At 34.4% G+C, this 21,765-nt stretch overlaps 1 pseudogene; it reads left to right on the top strand.

Moving 5' to 3' along the window:
* Positions 1-332: 332 nt before the first annotated feature.
* On the top strand, positions 333-21,063 carry LOC149222938 (putative methyltransferase PMT21; annotated as a pseudogene).
* The last annotated feature ends 702 nt before the right edge of the window (positions 21,064-21,765 follow it).

Here is a 21,765-nt window from a genome sequence, read left to right as displayed (position 1 = left end):
AAGTTAGTTTTAAATTATGGAAGTGAGCCAACAAATCTGACAATTGGTCCATAGTTCTATATTATTACAACCAGATTGGCAAATTTTCAAATCTTATAAGACTAGTAACTTGTTACTTTGGTCTACAAGCAAATGGAGTTCCAATCCTAAATTATGTGACTGAAAGAATAAGTAAATTATATCAAGGAATTACATCTAAATATAACCCTTGCTTTTGCTCGGCAGGCCATAACACTAACCAAACTATGGTGGAAGTTTCATAATTGGATATTCCGGTAGAGAATGTTATTTGGGAAGTAGAAAAACTTGGGCAAGAGGTTCAAAATGTGACTATGGAAGTGCTTGAGAAAGTGACAGAAGAGCTTGGAAAATACAAAGACAAGCTCGAGGAAATGGAGGTTAGTTTAGAAGTTGGGATCTCATTAGAACCTGATAATAAATCTCTTGCAATGGATAAAGATGATAATAATTTGCAGAGTTGTATGCTCCTTCCAAATGTTGATGGGCCTTCTATTGAAAATAGTGATCTTGTTTAGTCTATAAAATTGCCTTCTGTTTCCAATGAGGGGGATGATAAACTGGAGAAGGTTGAGACTGAATCTGGAGATTTAGAAGCCAAGTCTATGTCTCAAATTAGAAATACTTTCACATTTGAAATTGGATAAATGATTTCACCACTAGAGAGGGTATTTACGGCTCAATTGATTTCACCCAGTCTGGTGAGATAGATAAAAAATTTGGATGCTGGAAACTCTTTCAAACTAGCCATCCAAGCAAAGTGATTCAGGTTTACTTCCATTTATGATATGAAGTTTATTTTTATTATGTTAAAAGAATGGAATTCTTCATGTAGAACAAGTTTTACAAATGAATCTTATGTTCATTACAATGTCATTTGGAATTATTGAATATGTTGTGGTGATCGAAGCTGGATTCCTTTCTTTTTTCTAAATTTTTTTTATTATTTAATTTCTCAGGCCTTATTCATTTTGACTTCATTGTTTGGACTGGGTTGGAGTGGGTCCTTTCTTTATCTTTGCAGACTTACAAATAGGATGTTTATTGAAAATATCTTATTGTTATTGGATTTTGCTGCATAGAACAAGGCTTCTACAACATGCCTAACTGGGAAAGATGAAGCTGAAGCATGTAAAAAACACGCAAATGATAATGTTAATTTTGCAGTGCCTGATGCAATTTCAATACTCCTAAAGGGCAGTTATGTCTTTGTTGAAGCCAAAGCTAAAAATATACCCAGTGGAGAGAAAATAAGTCATGCAAATATTGTTACAGATTCAGACAACAAATTTACAAATCATGACGAAAATGTGGTGATAGTGAGGTGGTAAGTTTATGTACTATGGCCATGATCTGCAGTGCATCAGTTAGGCTAGGGAGCCATTCCTCGAAAATTGAGGCTAGATAGGAACAAAGGCCTTCTAGTATAGATCTTCTTGATATTGGCCCACAATTTACATAATCATGTACCATGCAACTATCATCATTAACATATTTTAATGCAACAGTAGTACCAACATCAATGTTGTTTGAACAACTTTTCACAGATTCACAACAAGTACAATTGCATGCATAGATTCTTGTGTACTAGTCACTTATGTGAGTTATCTCTGTTGTGTTTATTCTACCTCAAAACCCACAATTGTTCTTAATTGGGATCTGCATTATAACTAGCAATGCATGATGTGTTTTGGAAGTCAAGGGTAATTACCATATGAGGCATTGATGATAAAAAAAATTCTAATATAGGGGGAGGTCTGTGACCATGTTCTATGTTGAATTTGTTATCTAGGTGGGATGATCACTGCTGACATAATATTTCTTTTTTATTTATTTCTTGTCTCTCCAATATATTTAAGATGAACAGTTTGTTTGTGTGCTAATATTGTGTGTCAACATCTCAAAATGGTTCCTTTGTATCGGAAGAAAGAAGGAGTATGTGGGAGAATGCTTGGTATATTGTTGCATATCATATTCATGGGAATGGGTTCTCTAGTACCTCAGACACACCTATTCACACCCCTTTCTCAAGCACAACATCAATAGTATCCAGCAAAATTGTTGAAGACATAGAGATTACAACTCCTGCATTAGTTGATGCCCCTGATGCAAGGAATCTTGTTTTAGGAATGAGATCAGAAGACTTGGTAATGTGAAGGAGCCATTTATTTTTTTACTAGAGTGACCAGGGCTTCTAACTTAGGGATGGGTGGGAGCAATAATACCCCTCGATCAATTATGAGTCCACTTCCCCCACTCACATTGTCACCACCAGTGTGGAGTACTCCAGTGAATGAAGGGATGCATGGGTCCACCATTTAGAGGAGTCTACATCTTGAACCCCATCAAATGACCACAGTAAGGCATCTTTATCAATATGCACAAATTGGACACTACCTACTCTAGAGGTGCTACCCCTTAGATGCCTCACTTACCTTTCCCTAGACCATGGGTGGTCCCTCCTCAAGGACCGCCACCAGATTCTGGCTTATAGATTTCTAGTTTTGCAGTTCCAGAAGGAACTCAGGATGCACTTAATAACCGAAGGTATTACGTATCACCTTATGTGCCATATATGCCAATGACATCTGTGGTTCCTCATTTCCTAAGTATGGTTGGGGCTACTACAATTGACATTGGTACCAATGTTAGTACAGATGTTCCAAAAGCAAGTGTGGTAGTTGGTAGACAATCCCATAAGGAGCATAAACCTAGAAAGAGGAAAATTAAAAGTGTTTCTGGAGAAATTGTTTAAACTGGTGGCTTGCAAGTGACATCTAGTGTTCCTAAACACCCAACTAAACCCACATCAATATCTTTCCTTGGGTCATTAATGATTTTCTCAACTACTTCAAATGCTCTCATTGCATAAGGTACATGCATCCTGAGTAAACCTTTTGTTTCTCATTACCAGGTAATAAGTAGAGGAGAAACTGGACAAAGAATTATGTTTTCAGTGGAAACAACAAATTGTATAGAAAAGGTGAAATTGAATGTTGAAGACATTGCTTCTATTGCAGCTACTATGGTTAGGCACAACAAGGGAATTTAGAGTTAGATAGTGTAATTTCTCGGTTACATTTCCCTCTTAAATTAAACATTGTAAATATGCTGAGTTGGGGACATGGGTTCTAGGGATGAGGAAGACTTTGTGTGGGGGAAAATGGAAAACAGGGGGCAGGTGGCATCATAGGGATTGGCTTGCAAGACTTGGCAAGAACAGATAAGTAAGTCAGCAATGACAAGGCTAACACACACAAAAATATCAAATAAGATGGACAACTAGGAAGGTTAGATTGGCTTGCTTGTTTTGCGTTAGGCTAGAAACCAACAGAAAGGGGAAAATATTTTTTTCTTACATAGAAGGAGCAGGGGTGTTGAAAAGGAGAAGAGAATAGCACAGAAGAGGAGTGTGGAGAGGGGTTTGGTTTCCTCTATTGAAAAAAATTCCAGGAAAGGAAGGAACAAGGAGAATGCTTCACATCCTTCTGCATAACTCAAGGCCTGCAAATTCACTGAAGGGTGGAGGGAATCAATCCCTCGGAGTCCCTACAACAACCACCTATTTTCAATTTAATCCTTGAAAATTTCTCCCCCAAGCCCTGGAATCTAGCTCAAGGGTTATTGGGTTGTAAGACAAACAAAATTCCAATGTAGGGTAGTCTGTGTATGTGTGGAGAAGTCTAGCCCTAACTCAGTTTGTGTACCTAGTTTAGAGATAATTATTTCCACCATTTTTTATTTTAAGTTATATCTCCTAAAAACATCATTATAAGAATAATCACATTTACATTATGCTGCGTTGTTGGGAATTTAATTGTTTGCATTTTCATCCTTATTATTTAGTGCATATCTTGATAGGAGGCTATAGTGTGGTACAAGTGATGGGTTTGTCTATTATACATGAGGTCAAAATTATTCATGTGTATAAATTTATAATAGGTTGTATGTAGGTTATGTTATGTCTACATAGACTGTTCCTAAAGGATATGAGTAGAAAACCACACCTCTAACCGACGTATATATTCACCTTTTCCCACCACTGATAATTAAAAAAAAAAAAAACAAAATGGTAATATGCAAAATATGCCCTATTTCTCATCGGGGAGTTGTAAAAACTTATTAAAATATTACTACAACAATGCCGCTGGAAAAACTGGTTAAAATATTACAACAACAATGTCGCTGGAAAAACTACATTCATTGTCGATGAAGGATGAAAAATATCTATCACTCCTTAAGGTTGAGTGACTGACTTGTCAAGGGACATTGGGTTCCTGTCAGATAAGCGAGTCAAATCCTCCCATTAGTTTGATCTACAACTTCAACCTTGGAATTGGTACACTTCAGTCCTGTAGGTGGTGTTAATTTTAGCTTGACATGTTCTTTGCTTAGGATAAGTACTTCAATGTTCCATATTATCCCATTTATCAATCCATTTTATTTCCATTAGAAATCACATGAATCATTATCACATCAGTAGTAACTGAAGAAAGGACATAAACGATCAATGCAGAAGACAAGCCAAGATAAGAGAACACAAGTATATGGCTCAAGCCAGGGAAAACCCCCAAGGTGGGGGAACCATTGATCAATTGTTCTTATTATTAATGTCAAATATTCAATAGAGAGAGAGTACAGTAATTCAAATTCAAAATGACATGGCAATTTGAAGATCTAGTATCGCTTCCCTTAGACAAGTAGATGGCCCTATCAAAACTGCAATTTCAGCACTTTGTCAACAAAAGACAAATTGTGCCCTAACTAATGGTCAATGATGGTCATGTAATCAATAAAATAGTCCCTCTTAAGCTCATAATTCTTTAGTAAACTGAATCTTGGTTAGGGCTTATTAGATCACTGTAATAACTCCTTTTCTCAACTCCAGACTTCCTTCAAGCAATTTGAATCATCCTTCTAGAGTCTATACTAATTGTATCCCTCAAACATGCCTCAAGACCCTTCTTCTTCCATAAGACAAGGTTTGTAGCTTGCCTGGGTTGTTACCTACCTTTTTGACCCCTTGTGCAAGCACTATTAGGCTTGTGGCCTTCCTGATGAAGCCTCCTAGTGCTACAGCCTACCTGAAGAAGAGAGATCCCACACAAAATAGTCCCAACACACATTTTGAACTACCCTGAAGTCTGTAACTGCCTTCTTGTAGGATCTCGCCTACAAAATAGGATAAACACTGCCAAGAACATGCATCAAATTAACCTAGACTTTCTCCTAACAGCCTCAACCTCCTGCCTAAGGAACTCGGCCCATCAAACAACCCAAAACAACCTTGCCCTGCCTCATTCGGTGGAGACATCTTCTTTCTTTGACTATTTTAGAGAGGAGAAAATAAGAGATGTATATGTATCAAATGAGGTTGGAGGTCACTTCCATTTATAAGAGATGGAGAGGGGTTCAACTTGGTTAATTAACCCCAAACTAACCTTGTTAAATTACACATATGTCAGCTTGAATCCAAAAACATATATCTCCTTATCCAAATTTGGGGATCTTTAGGTCAATTTTGGTCCTCTTGAAAATAGGAATTCAATGACATGATTATATTATTCAAATAATATTCCCAAAGTGAAATTTGGCCCTAGTTCCCAATTTTAACACCGTCTCAATTAGTGAGAATTCCACTTGCCAATCCATCCATCATCATGCCATCCTATCATCATGAACTATCTCTGCAGACTTTCTCAACTCTGTTGAACATTGATATAGATAATGAAGAAGAATTGATCGAGAGTGAGTCACAAGACCTTGCCACTTTCCATTGACAAAATTCAATCCACATAACCAGGGGTAGAACCCTAATCGGTCTTGTTCCTAGATCAAGTTTTTGAACACAATTCATCCTAGTCATAAGGATTACGATAGTACACAATACGTCCAACTACAACGCTATGGTCCATATCCACTTTTCCCAACTCATTTGCCAGGTGAGAGGTACTTCCCATGAGTCCCAGACTACATGGGTAGGATGTATGTTGGGGCATCTGCAGGAGAAGGTGTGCTAGTCATCATGCCTATATTCCATAAGAGAAGGTGAACCACTCATCCTATGAATATCTCATCAGTCGTAGGGGAATGTGAACCACTCACCCTATACATGTGTCAGTGCCTATATTCTCACTAGGGAAGGTGAACCAGTCACCCTGTACATAATGAACAAATAGGGGAAGGTGAACCACTCACCCTAAAGTTGTACATAGCTCTAAGAAGTAACCTAGACCCCTAGGAGCTCCCAGAGCTCAATGTTCAACCAAGGCCCTCATAGTAGGGTCTTTCCACGACTCCCAACCTCTCTTTGAAGGAAGGTAAACTTGACCTTACCAAGAGGCTTTGAGGGGATGCTCATAACCTGCACATCCATCTTGCAATGTTGGAGCTTGATTTCTCCCCATTGTACCATATCCAAAATAAGGTGATACTTGATACCAATATGCTAGGAAAGGTTGTGGAACACGAGATTCACTGAAAGGAAAATCCCACTCTGCAACAATGGTTTCCAGTATGTGCTCAAATGCCTCACTGAAGAGTTGCCTCAGCCAAATGGATTCATAATAAGCCATGCTTATTACTTTATACATTCAGCCTCAATGGTGCTCCTAGAGTAACAAAATTTAGTCTTTGATTTAGTCATGAAATAAAGGTGGTCCCCAAGAGATATGGCACTTAGATGTGCTCTTTCCATTTTCCACACTTATAGTCCAAAAATTCTCAACAGTGTATTTCAAATCATAATTAATATTAATGAGAAACTATCCAATAAATGAGTCTTAACCATAAATTGTCTCAGTGTCTTAGTATTATGGGCCATCGCATACACCAGTGTCCTCACAAGTTGTCTATAACCATATTAGCAACATCTCCATCTTATTAGACCTTTAAGCTTAGACACAAAGTTAGGTCTCTAATCTTGATTTTAAAATTCAACTCCCTCTTACATTGATAAATGAGAGGATCATCATTTGTTGGGAAGAAATCATCAATAGTTGCATCCAAACATCATAGCTCCCTCTGAATATCGGGAAAGTAACTTTGACCAAAACATAACCATCGAGCTATCTGCAACTTGATATTAATCCTTTGGACCATGTACCAAATTCATACAATCATAGTCATGTGGCTTCTCAAGTAACAAAGATTTATGAAATCATCATTAGAGAATTATCGCCTGTCATGTCTTTCCTAATGTTCTTTGACATGCTCATCCTTCTTGAAATAATCATTGGGCGAAAGGATTCATCAAGAAATTTGGCTAGGGATTCTATAGCTCCCTCTAAAGTCTTACATGAGTTAGTTATCCATCCTTCATCAATCTGCTCCTCATCTTTAAGATGAGACATTTTCATGCTACATCAATAGTACCTCAATATTACATATACCACAAGTACTTCTGACTATATGAAGACACCAATAGACATGTTCTGAAATTTTCCTTGGAATGATCTGCTCTATTCCTTTTGAACTATTTGTTTCAATTCTGACTATGCCAGGGTGTCTAGCCCTTTTTAGAATTGTTCCAAACATCTTTTACCATACCTTATATAGTTCAAAGAGAACCCAAGCAATGAATATTGTAGATCGAATCAAGTTATGCCAAATTACTTCTTAGCCACAAATTTTTAAACTTCAGAACATGTTGTCATAGGATAGTTTCATAAGGTCATCTATGTGATTAGAATATATATAATTGTTGATGTACTAGATTTCTTCAAAGATTCAGTGTTGTTATAGAAGAATGTGGCAAATAGATAATGCACTTTAAGCTTGTTGATGAAAAACTGACTTATTCCCTCAAGGTTCTGATACTTGCCATTGATTGTTGAAGATGAAAAATTGTGAACACTTGTTGTGGACCAGATACGATGTTCATCATGTATTGCAATATAAATTGACTTTATTTCACAATCCATTTTAGGTTATCTGATATATAATGTATGGTGAGCAAGAGAAGTGATATTATCCATATAAAATATTAGTGGAATCATAATCTCATAATCAAAAATGATGCAAAGTTCACCAGTTGCTCTTCAAGTCCTCAGGTTTTTCGATGTGCTACTATAATCCTTGAAGATGTCTATTGTTGCAAAACGTGCCACTTGTGTATTTTAAGATGCCCTCCAATTATATCATTAACAGTGCCCTCAAGTTTGGTGATCCACACTTCACTGTACACCTCTTTGGCACAACTACACAAGCTTGAGATTATCCACAATTATTTTGAAGATCCCTCAAGGTATTTTCATACTATTTGTGAGGATATGCTTTAATCAACAAAATATTAGCCTTAATATTATACAAATTTTCTCAGCTTCAGTATTTAGTTCATTTATGCCATATACCTTAAGAAGGTTTTTCAATATAAATAGATCTTCATGCTCTAGACCAACTTTAATGCCTATAATCAGTGATACCTTGAGTGATGTGTCATTTATCTATCAATAGGAGTGCTTGAAGTTTCTTTTGATAGCTTTCTTCCTTGTGATGAGGATTCATGCTTCACATTGCCCACTAGTCCTAATGTGTTGTCATTGAAACTGCCTTCAGACGTGCCAAGTATGAATGCCTTATGTCTGCTACTGAACTATTTGCTCACAATTGTCATTGAACTAATTATATTTTGTTAATTTTCCTTCAGAGAGGAGACTATAGTATCCCACAGATCAATTCTCGTGTGATTTGGAAAATGACTCCCAACAAGACGAAGAAGAACTACCCATATTAAAACCTTACTGCTTCAGTTCAATGTTAATTTTTGCTTCAGATTTTGTTGTGACTAAACCCTCTTAGAGTTCAAATATAGGCAAGTCACACTTGTCTTAATTAAATTCAATGTAACTCTTATTCAGATTTAGATTTTAAGAATTTATTGAAGAACATATATCATTTTATTAAAGTAAAAAATTGCTACACATATCTACAACCTCATAAATCGACCTTCAATTGTAGACTTCAATAAATATGCTAGAGTGAAACAATGATTTAAATCTTAGATCACACAACCATTAGTTTCAGATCAAATTATTCATGGTAAGTTGTCCTTGAGAGGGTTGCCTTGATTCTGTCCTAAATACAGAGGTTAGGGTATCTGAATTTTTTAGAATCAACACATACCTTAGAATGAGGCAGAAATATTCCTTGATGTACTAGGTCAATGAATTTTTAGCCTGTATCTTGTACAAATTGCTGATATAACTCTTCCATATCTGTCTTGAACAAAAGTGATGATGCTACCTTAAAGAGGTTGATTTCTTGCTTCAAAATGACTTGTCAAATAATGCTAAGAGGTATGTCATAGAAAACCCTTATACTAGGCCTTAGAAACCCTTTGAACAGTCACAAAACTAGCCTTGAGAATGAGTGAAAGACCTCAAGAAAGAGGTTCGAGATCAGGTTATAAACTTCCATGGAAAATTGCCTAAACAGAGCTTGGATTACCTTCAAACTACTTCAAAATAAGCCAACAAATACCAAGAGATTACTTCTTGTTCAAGGGAGAGATTTGATCTATATTGAGATTGAAAAGACTCCCCTGGATGCAGAGCTATATCACAGAAAGAAATCACTCTTTCAGCTCAGCTTGAAAGGCCTTCAATAAACTCGGACGTGGTTTCTTCCTTTCTCAAGTGAGAGGACAAATTCAAAATGTTTTCCAAACAACAATTTAGATAATATATTCACAGTTATTCTGAATTTTAGACCTATGAAGAAACTCAGAGAATTCAGTCCTCCTAAATTGATTTCAGACCTCATATGATGTGCCCATGACTGTGATTTCTTTGACAAATAACTCGACTTTGTGTGTGGGCTATTAGATTAGCCCCTCGGTCTTCTAGATCAGGGTTTATATGCCCCTCAAAAGTCTTCACTCTTCTTGATTAGGTTTTTTTCCTAGTCATAGTGACTATGGCTTGAGATCATGCCCAAAATTTGACTTAATTCCATAAGGAGCTTGGTCCTAGGTATGTCTCTGTCTTTTGATGTGATGAAGCCTTTATCTTTAGTGATTGCTTTGTCTCTTTCTTGGGCTTGTCTTCACCTGAGCTCTGAAACCATGTTAATTTTAGCTTAACATGTTCTTTTCTTAGGACAGTTACTTCAATGTTCCATATTAGCCCATTTATCAATCCATTTTGTTTCCATTAGCAATCACATGAATCATTATCACATTGACATTAACTGAAGAAAGAACATAAATTATAAATGTAGAAGACAAGCCAAGACAAGAGAACACAAGTATATGGCTCAAGCCAGGGAAAAACCCCAAGATGGGGAAAACCCTTGATCAATTCTTCTTATTATTAATGTCAAATGTTTAGTAGAGAGAGAGTGTACAATAATTTAAAGTCAAAATGACATGCCAATTTGAAGATCCAATACCACTTCCCTTAGACAAATAGATGGCCCAATCAAAACTGCAATTTTGTCACTCTGTCAACAACAAACAAATTGTGCCCTATCTAATGGTCAATGATGGTCATGGTATCAACCAAATAGTCCCTCTTGAACTTGATGTTCTGTAGCAAAATGAACCCTAGTTTGGTTTCATAACATTTGGTATCAGAGCTTTGGATTCTAGGGTTTCACTACTCCAAATAGGTCATCGTGGCATTTTCGCTATAATTTTTTTTCTGTGACGTTTCAAAAGTGAAAAAAAACCCCATTTGAGGCAAAATCGCACTGAAACTCGGGTCTAAATTTCAAAGCTTTTCGCACTATTTGTGGAGATATGATCTGAGGAAGTTGGTCTTTTTGCAGACTCCTGAATTACATTCCAAACAGGTGACCTGGGGAAAATAGTCATAACTTTCTCTCTGAGCATCAGATTGAAATTTCATAAGAAGGTACAGAAAGAGGACGAACTTTAGTTTCTTGTATAGATTTTTTAGAGCCAGAGGTTGAAACAGTGACACGTGGTACGTTGTACAAGTTCGCTCTACTGAACTAGTCTATAATTAGGTCACTGTGGGAGATTTGGCATAATTCTTCCTAGGAGAATCCAATTTGGATCAGACTGGTGGCATTGGAAAGAGGACATTAGGGCTACTGAAGGTTGCAATTTAAGAACTTAAAGATCTAAAATTACAGAGTTATAGTCATTTCAAGATCAAGCTCCTAAAATCAAGAAAAAGCAAGATGAGGAAGTTTGATGGCAAGGATCTGGTAAATTGGATACTTCAGATGGAGCAATATTTTGATCTACATGGTGTACCACTGTTACAAAAGGTATGTATTGCATCTTGATAGTTAGAACCGGATCAATTTTTATGGTATAAAGGGCTTTGTTCTTGTAAACAACTTGTTACGTGGTCAATTTTCATGGAGGAAATGATAGCACATTATGAGGGTACAAAGAGCAACACTTTCTTTAGAGCAACACCACAACAATTGGAAAGAGTAAAAGGGCTTTGTTACATAGTGGAAAGTAATATTATGGCAACAAGGAAGTCTACCCCTCACAACTGTAAAGATGGAAGTGTTGTTTATCCTATCCTTCCACAACCTACAAGGGTTACACCACAACAATTGGAAGAAAAAAGAGAAAAAGGGCTTTGTTACAATGCACTAAAGGTCATAAGTGTGTTGAGAAGAAATTATTTTACATAGAGCATGAAGAGGAGGAAGAAAAGGATCAAGAAACATCAAAAGAAGAGGATATACGCCAGGACCCAACCCCAGAGAAAGAGGAAATGAATCAGACCATATCTTGCAAAGCATTGGCAAGAATTACCACTCCTCAAACTCTCAAGATAGAAGGACATATCAAGAAGAAAAAGGTGCAAGAATTGAAAGATCACATCGAGAAAGAAGAAATGAATCCAACCATATCTTGTAATTCATTGGTCGGAATTACCACTCCTCAAACTATCAAGACATAAGGGCATATCAAGAAGAAAAATGTTCAAGAAGTGAAAGATCACATCAAGCATCAAGAAATGAATCTGAACATATCTTGTAAAGGACTGGAAGAAATTACCATTCCTCAAACTCTAAAGATAGAAGGACATATCAAGAAGAAAAAGGTTCAAGTAGTGAAAGATCACATCGAGCATCAACAACAAGTTCTCCAACTTTTAAAGGATAATGCCACTTTGGTGCAAAATTGAATGAAACAACAGGTAGATCAACATCGTAGTGAAAAATGTTTTGATGTAGGTGATTGGGTATTTTTACTGCTACATCTCAAGAAAGCTATTTATGAGAAGGAAATGTTGGCAATACTATATGCACTTAAGAAATGGCGACCTTACCGAATGGAAAGACACTTCAAGGTAAAAATGGATCATGATAATCTTAAATACTTTTTAGAACAACTATTATCTTTAGAAGAACAAAAAAAATGGGTCAAAAATATGTTGGGTTATGACTTTGACATTATCTATAGAAAAGGGAAGAAAATTTTTGTTGCAGATGCACTCTCAAGAAAGGATGAGGATGTGGAAGCATTGTTTTGTGCTATTTCTATTATCCAACCAGATTGGATAAATGAAGCAAGGGATGAATGGAAGAAGTATGAAGAAGTATGGCCACTCATTCAAAAATTGCAGAATATTCCAATTCAAACAATATTCCCAGAACTTGAACAGGAAGGAAAAATCAAATTGGAACCTAGAGCAGTCACAGAAACAAGAACCTGACAGCTACGAAATCGATCAATTTCAGAGTATCTCTTCAAGTGGAAGAACTCACCCGCCGAATATTCCACATGGGAGGACAAGAATTTTATACAGAAGCATCAAGAACTATTCAAGCATTGAAGACAACACTTTTTTAAGGAGAGGGGCATGTTAGGCCCCTATACTACTAGTGTAACCCCTTATTGTTATTAGTACAACCCCCTTATTATATTGATGTACCCATGTAGTGCCCATATTGTTACTATTGTGCCCCATAGAAGCCCACTATTGTTATTATTGTGCCCCTACATTATTATTGTTATGTCGGCTCTGATTATATTATGACCCCTTAGACTCCTATATATAGAAAGGAGATCTTTTCATTTGTATTGTCTAAGAATTATTCATTTGTGTAATGTAAAGGAGGTTGCCCCCTCGAAGAGGCTTATTTCTAAGGCGTTGATCTATCTTTACTATCTTTTTGTGAGCTGGTTTCATAACATTCTATGACTATTTCAAAGAGGAGAAAACAAGATATGTGTATGTATAAAATGAGGTTGGAGGCTACTTCCTTTTATAGGAGATGGAGAGGGGTTCAACTTGATTAATTAAACCCAAGCCAACCTTGTTAAATTGCACATGTGTGGGCTTGAATCCAAAAACATATTTCTCCTTGTCCAAAATTGGTGATCTTTAGGTCAATTTGGTCCTCTCGAAAAGAGGAATTCAATGCCACAATTACCTTCTTCAAATAAGCTACCCAAAGTGGAATTTGTCCCTATTTGCCAATTTTAACAGTGGTGAGTTCCTCATTAATAAAATTCCTTCCTACCACAAAATACGTAACAAAGTTGAATATCTCTTCAACTGTGGCACTAGGAGACTGCTCTCACATTCCATATCCTAAGCAATGGATTAATTCGTTCTTGAACGCTAATGGAAGCATTGAAAGCTGGGATTGGCATCCCATGCAGAATAGCATACAAGTATTATGCTGCTCGTAGGCTCCCAATTTCCAGTATAGGTTACTAAGAATTTCATCAACAATGTATTAGTCCTCACATACCTAACTGATCATGGTAACAAGATTTCACTATTGTATGTTTAGGCTTGAGAAACATACATGCTTCAGTCAAATATTATACAAATAACCTTGATATATGCATCCTCAAAAGATCTCATATGATCTGGCTGCATTAACCTAATTAGTAAATTATATCTACAAGTTTTGTTGCTTATGAAACTTTAATTGGCATGGTATCTAGTATGACATTATGGTGATTCTCATAGTCACACAACATTGTTTGTTTGCATGGTTCTATTCACCAGTCATGAAAATTGAGTGTTTTTCTCAGGTACAACTTGCTACTACATACACATTCCCTAGTAGTATTTCCATTTGAGCATATGGTAACAATAACATGCAATTTCCTAAGTCAAAATTAGTATATTATCACCTGTTTTAGTCCAGCAGCGTGCCACATCCCATCATTTATTTAATCCCAATGTATATATCCACTGTCAATGAAATATTTCCATCTACTTGCATTGATTCATTGTATAAGAATAAGGTCTTGTGGCACTATATGGTTAAATATAGGTCTCCACGCAGCACATGAATATCTTTTTTTAAATCCAAATCTAGGGTTTTTAAGTCTACCTTCCCTTTAGGTTGATATGAAATGAAGATTGTTTAAGTGTTATGGCATATTTATATCACTGAAATTTAATCACCAGGGATAGTTGGATCATTAAAGAGATTAGGAAATAAGCTCCATGCCAAGTTCATTGGTTTATTTTGGGTCCAGTTCCCCTGCTTTGGTACAGAGTGTGTATGTGTTAATGGAAAAAGTATGCTTTTCCTAGACTTTGCTGGTGATATGAAGAATAATATTCCAATGCCTCAATTACTTTTTACAGGAGTGAGTCTGCATTAGTTTTTCATTCCATGGGGAACAATTTACATGGTGGATTGTATAGTAAACATACAAGAAATAAAAGAAAAATGATGATATCAAAAGTAGGGTAACAAATAATTAATTCAAGCAAAAGAGATACAAAGGATTAAAAAAACATGTAGAATGTTGTGAATGATGAACTGTAAAGGGTTCCCCACCTATGCATTGCAATTTCCTACTATTTCTCTGCAGTATCTTGTGGAGAATCAATTATGGAATGAAGGTGTGACTACTCCGCCTTATCTGATTTTTTTAAGGGAAAACTTGTGAATTTTGATGCTTGATTATTTGTTATTTGGAAGGATAGGGGCCTGTGGTCAATGTTGACCATGCCACCCACAAAGTGCCTGTCTAATTCGTTGGGAAAAAAATGCAGATTCAAAAGGCATATATTTTGGCCTATTACTGTGTATTGCTACCATGGTGGATCTTTGTTATTCTAGCCCCTATCTTGACAAAGGATAATTCAAATGATAGAAATTTCGTATATGTTATTGTCAATTGTGCACCTTTTTATGTGGCCATTACAACATTCCTTGGTTCAAGCATGTCCAATTTCCTAACTCTTTATGTAGTTGATTGTTTCTCATCTTATCTAGTACCTTTATTTAAGATTTTTTTAACTATGAACTCTCGAGTATTCATGGAAAAATGATCTTAAAGAAACCCCATTTCTATGAGTGAAAGGAATGTGCCTCATTCATTCAAGGATACTGGAGAAGCAAAAGCTTAGTGTCTTTATTTCATATCTCACCTTTTGTCTTGATAAAGTCAAGAGTACCATACTGCGTCCTGGACCTGCTAGAATATGGTATTATGTTGGCCTGCAAGATGATGGTGATGATTATTGAGAAATCTGATTTTTTGCAATGGTTGTCATTCATATCTCTTTGAGCCCCCACTCCTTAGATCCAAGCCTATAATACTTTTGTTATAGGTTGCCCCACTCGAACTCCAAATGTAAACCTTTTGACATTCTTTCACCCAAATGTTGTAGAGGACCTATGATAATAAGTTGGCATTGTTTCCGGACTTACTAATTCTTAAATGTTGTTAGTGGCACAAGAATGTCCCCTATGAATGGATCAATAATGAAAAATCAAATCAACATTGGTTGAGGAAGGAAGGGGAGAAATTCCTCTTCCCGGGTGGAGGTACAATGTTTCCCAATGGAGTTGGTGAATATGTGGATCATATGGAAGAGTTGGTCCTAGGAATGAAAGATGGAACAGTCCGAAATGCACTTGATACTAGATGTGGGGTGGGTAACATTCTGACTAGTGTCAATATTTTTACCAAAACAAATCCATTCTTTGATACCTTTCTGAGTTTATATTGTCGATCACACATCGTAGTCAGGTTACGAAGGAAGTATACTCCATAAGCAGCAACAAGGAATCTAGAGTCAAGTTAAACTGATGGATGCACTATCAACACACATGGATGATCCACCTTTGGATGTTCACTATACTTGAGAGTCTGAGACATCCAGATTATCAAAAGAAGCTAACATAAATTTTCATGTCAGAAGCAAGAGGATTAATAGGAATTGATCTAAAGTTATTTTTCTATGCATCATTTTACTTTATATAACATCTGAACCTGCTCTTGAGCTAAGTTTAATAGTAAACATTTTGTTAGAGAGACATTTCTCTTCCCTCCTATTAGCTGTGACAAGGTGAATTTATAAAATTAGTTCTTAGTGAACATGTTGATATGGTACTTAACAAGGAATAGCTACAGAATTACAGCCTTGGTGAACATGTTGACATGTTACTTAACAAAGAATAGTTGCAGAATTACAGGTCTTTTCTAGAAGTTGATTCTCAGATAGCCTTACATCCAATATTCATTAATCTATCTATAATTACTATTTCTTGTTATGATATGTATATTTTCGTATCTTACATGATAAAGATCAAAATAATTTACTTAATGTAAATGCTCATAGTTATGTTATTTGAATATGACCTGTGAGATCTATTATATAAGTATACATGCCCTTGTTTATATAAGAGTATACTTTTTGTTCAGGTTTCTAGTTGGGGTGGTGATTTGCTGGATCATGGAATTATTACAATGTCACTGGTGCCCAAAGACAATCATGAATCGCAAGTGCAGTTTGCACTTGAACAAGGTATTCATGTAATGTTGTGTATCATCTCTACATAACGGCTTCCTTATCCATCCAATGCATTTGACATGGCTCACTACTCGTAATGTCTCATTCCATGGACAAAATTTGGTATGTTTGATGATACCTTCTAAATTTTCATTGTGTTCTAGATTGTGTAATGGCTTAGAAGTACTCAAATTAACATGGATAAAGTGAGCACAACAATTTGCAAATCATTACTTGGTAAAAATAAATATAGTTTCATTCTTATTGCATAATCAATATGAATAACCAGCGGCGAGAGTATAAGTGCTACTGCAACTAAGTGTAGGGGACTTCCACGCAGCTCCCAATCAGTTTCTTATTCTTATTTTTCAATACTTTCCCAAATGAAAAATATTTCATTCCATTTTCCTTATTTATTAAATAGAAATTTTCATATTCAATTTTGGTTTGATTATTAGCTTTTAGGAAGGTGTACATACTCTATTTCTTTGGATTTAAAGTAGTGATTTTTTATGAGAAAACACATGTTCTTAACCATTAAACCCATACTAATTATTTAATGAAAGTAATTACAATTATTTTAATTTCATTTATTTATTTTTTGACTTAGTTACCAGAGAATCCACAGTACGAACCATTTTTATGTCAACATTTCAAATCCCAACTGGGATCCATCATCAAGACTTATGAATGATGATAAAAGAAGAGTTGATTAGAAGGAAATAAATAATTATGAGGATAATAGATTTAAGGATCAGTGGAATGTCGACTTGAATTTTTATTTTTATTTATTAATTTATTTATTTTATTTTATTTTATTTTATTTTTTATTTTTTTTTAATTGAAGGTTTTTGAATAAATTATTTTTATTTTTACTGTTGAGATTTATATATTAATTTTTACTGATGAGTTAATATATTAATTTAAATTATTAAAATCCATAACCTTAATGGTAATAATAATCATTAAATATTTAATATATGTTAATATAATATTATTTATTTTATTTTGTATGAGAAATGTTAATTTATTTTTAATATATATTAGTATTTAAAGAATAGAAAAATAAGTATATTGTATTAATATTTAAAATTATTTAAATCTTTTATTTAAAATTTTTATTTGAAATTATATTAATATTAATAATAATTAATATATTAATTAATTGCTATATAAATTAATTAATATATTAAACTAATTAATATTAATAAATGTTAATAATGTTAATAAATCAATATTAATAATGTTAATAGATATTAATAGTGTTAATAAATTGTGAGATATTTTCAGCGAAAATCACATGGAGTATCATTTGTCGACGCGTTTCGAACCAACGATGAACCACACTAGTTGGTTCGAAACGCGTCGACAAATGATACTCCATGTGATTTTCGCTGAAAAATATCTCACAATCTTGATATGGATCACAGAAGCCTGAACTCTATAGTGTTAATAAATATTAATAATACTTAATTAATAATGTTAATAAATATTAATAATACTTAATTAATAATCACTTAATAATTAATATCAATAATAATTAATATATTAATTAATTGCTATATAAATTAATTAATATATTAAACTAATTAATATTAATAAATGTTAATAATGTTAATAAATCAATATTATTAATGTTAATAGATATTAATAGTGTTAATAAATATTAATAATACTTAATTAATAATCACTTAATAATTAATAAACAGTAATTAATATTAATACTTGATAATTAATATTAAAGAATAGAAAAATAAGTATATTGAATTAATATTTGAAATTGTTTAAATTTTTATTTCAAATTATATTAATATTAATAATAATTAATATATTAATTAATTGCTATATAAATTAATTAATATATTAAACTAATTAATATTAATAAATGTTAATAATGTAATCAAAGAGACTTAGAACAGTTGGTGAAGGAGCGCGCTGTTAAGGCGCTCCGCAAGCAAAGGTCACCGGTTCTAGTCTCGCTGATACCAAAAAATCCAGCATGGTTTCCGCTGGTGCGGCTCAGGCCGGGTGCGATCCCCGGGTGATTTTGACGGCTTAGATGCCCCTGAGTCATGGCTTCTCAGCCACAGGGTAAGAGTGATTTTCAAGATTCACCCACTTATCAACAAGAAAAAAAAAAAAAATGTTAATAATGTTAATAAATCAATATTAATGATGTTAATAGATATTAATAGTGTTAATAAATATTAATAATACTTAATTAATAATGTTAATAAATATTAATAATACTTAATTAATAATTACTTAATAATTAATTAATTGCTATATAAATTAATTAATATATTAAACTCATTAATATTAATAAATGTTAATAATGTTAATCAATCAATATTATTAATGTTAATAGATATTAATAGTGTTAATAAATATTAATAATACTTAATTAATAATCACTTAATAATTAATAAACAATGATTAATATTAATACTTGATAATTAATATTAGTATTACGACAACATAATAATTAAAATAGTACCCATTATCTATATATATATATATATATATATATATATATATATATATATATATATATATATATATTTATTTTTATTTTTATTTTTTATTTTTTTTTGAAGAATAAAATTTTTAATAGTAGTTAATGATAATGGTAATAGATATTACTGTAATTATTGTATTTAAATGTTAATTATTATTATTGTTATTATTATTATTAAAATAGGGTCACTAACTATTAAATATTAGAATAGGAGAGGGGTACCTTACCTAATAATTGCTATACCTTGGACGTGTTGGCGATCTTGATTTCTCTGATCAAGGGAAGCCAGCTCCCACTGATCTCCATACCATTGTCTATGTTTAGATCATGAGGATGTTTGATAATTTCAAGTGCTTCTCTGATCTTTCGTCTATGATGCTGCTCTTCCCTTGCAACAATTGAGGCTACGAAGCATTTTAGATTGATATTCCTATTCAGTTTAGTGGGTTTTGTTCATTGATTTAGTATGAGAGCAATTTTATGAAAAAATTAATTTCCCTAGAAGACATAGGGAACATGATCCAACTAAGGTGTTTGAATTAGTTTCATTTTATCAAAATTATCCTTGTTTTCTCTTCAATTCTTTAATTTGTATGGGAGCTTGGTAGTTATTTGTTGAGTGAAGTTCTGTTGATGCAGGTAGAGCCTACCTTATGGAAATAGACCGAGTACTGTGATCTGGAGGCTTATGGGTCCTATCTGGAACACCAGTAAACTATGAAAATAGATGGCATTGATGGAACACAACTATAGAGGAGCAGAAGGCTAACTATGATGTCCTTCAAGGTCTTTTGAACAAGATGTTCTCTAAACTATACAATGAAAAGGATGACATTGTTGTATGGCAGAAATCTTTGGACAGTGGTTGCTACACTACCCATGAAAAAATAGTTTACCCCCCTGAATGTGATGACAACATTGAACCAGATGTTGCTTGGTATGTTCCCATGCAGTCTTGTGTAGTAAAACCAAATCCCAACTTCAAGCAGTTAGGAGTAGGATAAACTCCAAAGTGGCCACAACATTTGAAGGTAGCCCCAAAGTTGGTCCACACATTTTCTGGGGGCAGTGATGGTGCTTTCAGAAATGATACAACTCAATGGGTGGCGCACGTTAACCATTACAAGACATTGGTACCTAATCTTGGAATAGATAAAATAAGAAATGTTATGGATATGAACACTCTTTATGGGGGTTTTGCTGCAACACTGATAGATGATCTTCTGTGGGTCATGAATGTGGTTTCCTCTTATGGTATAAATTCCTTGAATGTTGTTTATGACTAAGGACTAATTGGTACATATAATGACTGGTAAGTTGCTTTCACGATGGTTTGATTAGGCAATCTAGTGTGCTCAATACCATTATCTTTGTTAATACTTGAGGCTTGTGTTGTTCAGGTGTGAGGCATTTTCAACCTATCCAAGAACATATGATCTCCTACATGTTGATGGTATTTTTAGTGCAGAAAGTCATAGGTAGATACATAGCTTTCTATCAAGTGGTGCTAAATGTTGGCTTTTTAAGCCTGATAACCTTGAATGAGGAAAAAGTACATTTGATTGATTATTGATTATGTGTATTTTGTGAAACATATATGAGATGAAATATGTGCTGCTGGAAATGGACCGTATATTAAGACCTACTGGCTATGTCATAATGTGTGAATGACCCCATTTTGTCAATAGTGTCAAGAATCTAGCCACAGGCATGAGATGGAATTGCCACTAGAGGGACACTGAGGATGTTAAGAATGGGGATGATAAACTTCTTATTTGTTAGAAAAAGAATTGGAGGTCTTCAAAAGTTGCTCCTGAATGATAAATCAAACCTTAAAATTTCAAGGCCTGTATTCCTATTCTATCCAATCAATTTGGAATTAGATTGAGTGTGTGGTTGTGAAGGTATATGTTGATAGGATGCATTTGCCAACCATTATATATCATGTTAGTGAAATTCAATGATCCGTTTCATTTTCCCAGGATGCCAAGCTATTTATTCCCCTAGTATTTTGGAGGCCTAATACTGAAAATTAGAACTACTATATTGAATCAAATCCATTCTTTTTATCTTGAAGCTGTAAGGTAGCTAGTTAGGTGCTATCTATATTTGCAGTTTTCATGACGGAGGGATTTTGTAATGCCAAAACTCTTTGCACTGCAGTGTTTTAGAAATCTTTTATTACTTTCATTTATTGTGTCTTATGATACAAACAAATGCCTAGTGATGCGTTGTAAAAGGACTAGGCCATGAAAGTACTTATTGTAGCATTTTAATGGCTAGCTAGCTATAGGAAATGGACTTGCATGAGTAGAGTATGAAGCCTGAGGTGATTTTCAAGGTAAAGGGAGGGAAGAAATGAGAGAACCATCTGAAAGGGATGAATTTGGTCTTCCACATTGGAGCTTTTCATCTTCTTGGTAGTCTGAGGCTCTCTAGAAAGATTAAATAGTATGCCCTTCACTTTGAGCTCTTGAATACATCTACTCATAGCCCTAGAAGTAACCCTGTAATTACCATTTT

The sequence above is a fragment of the Pinus tabuliformis genome, chromosome Q, assembly GCF_031772625.1.
Source record: "Pinus tabuliformis cultivar Carrire ecotype Pingquan chromosome Q, CPIR1, whole genome shotgun sequence".
NCBI lineage: Eukaryota > Viridiplantae > Streptophyta > Pinopsida > Pinales > Pinaceae > Pinus > Pinus tabuliformis.
This window is presented reverse-complemented; position numbering and strand designations above follow the sequence as displayed.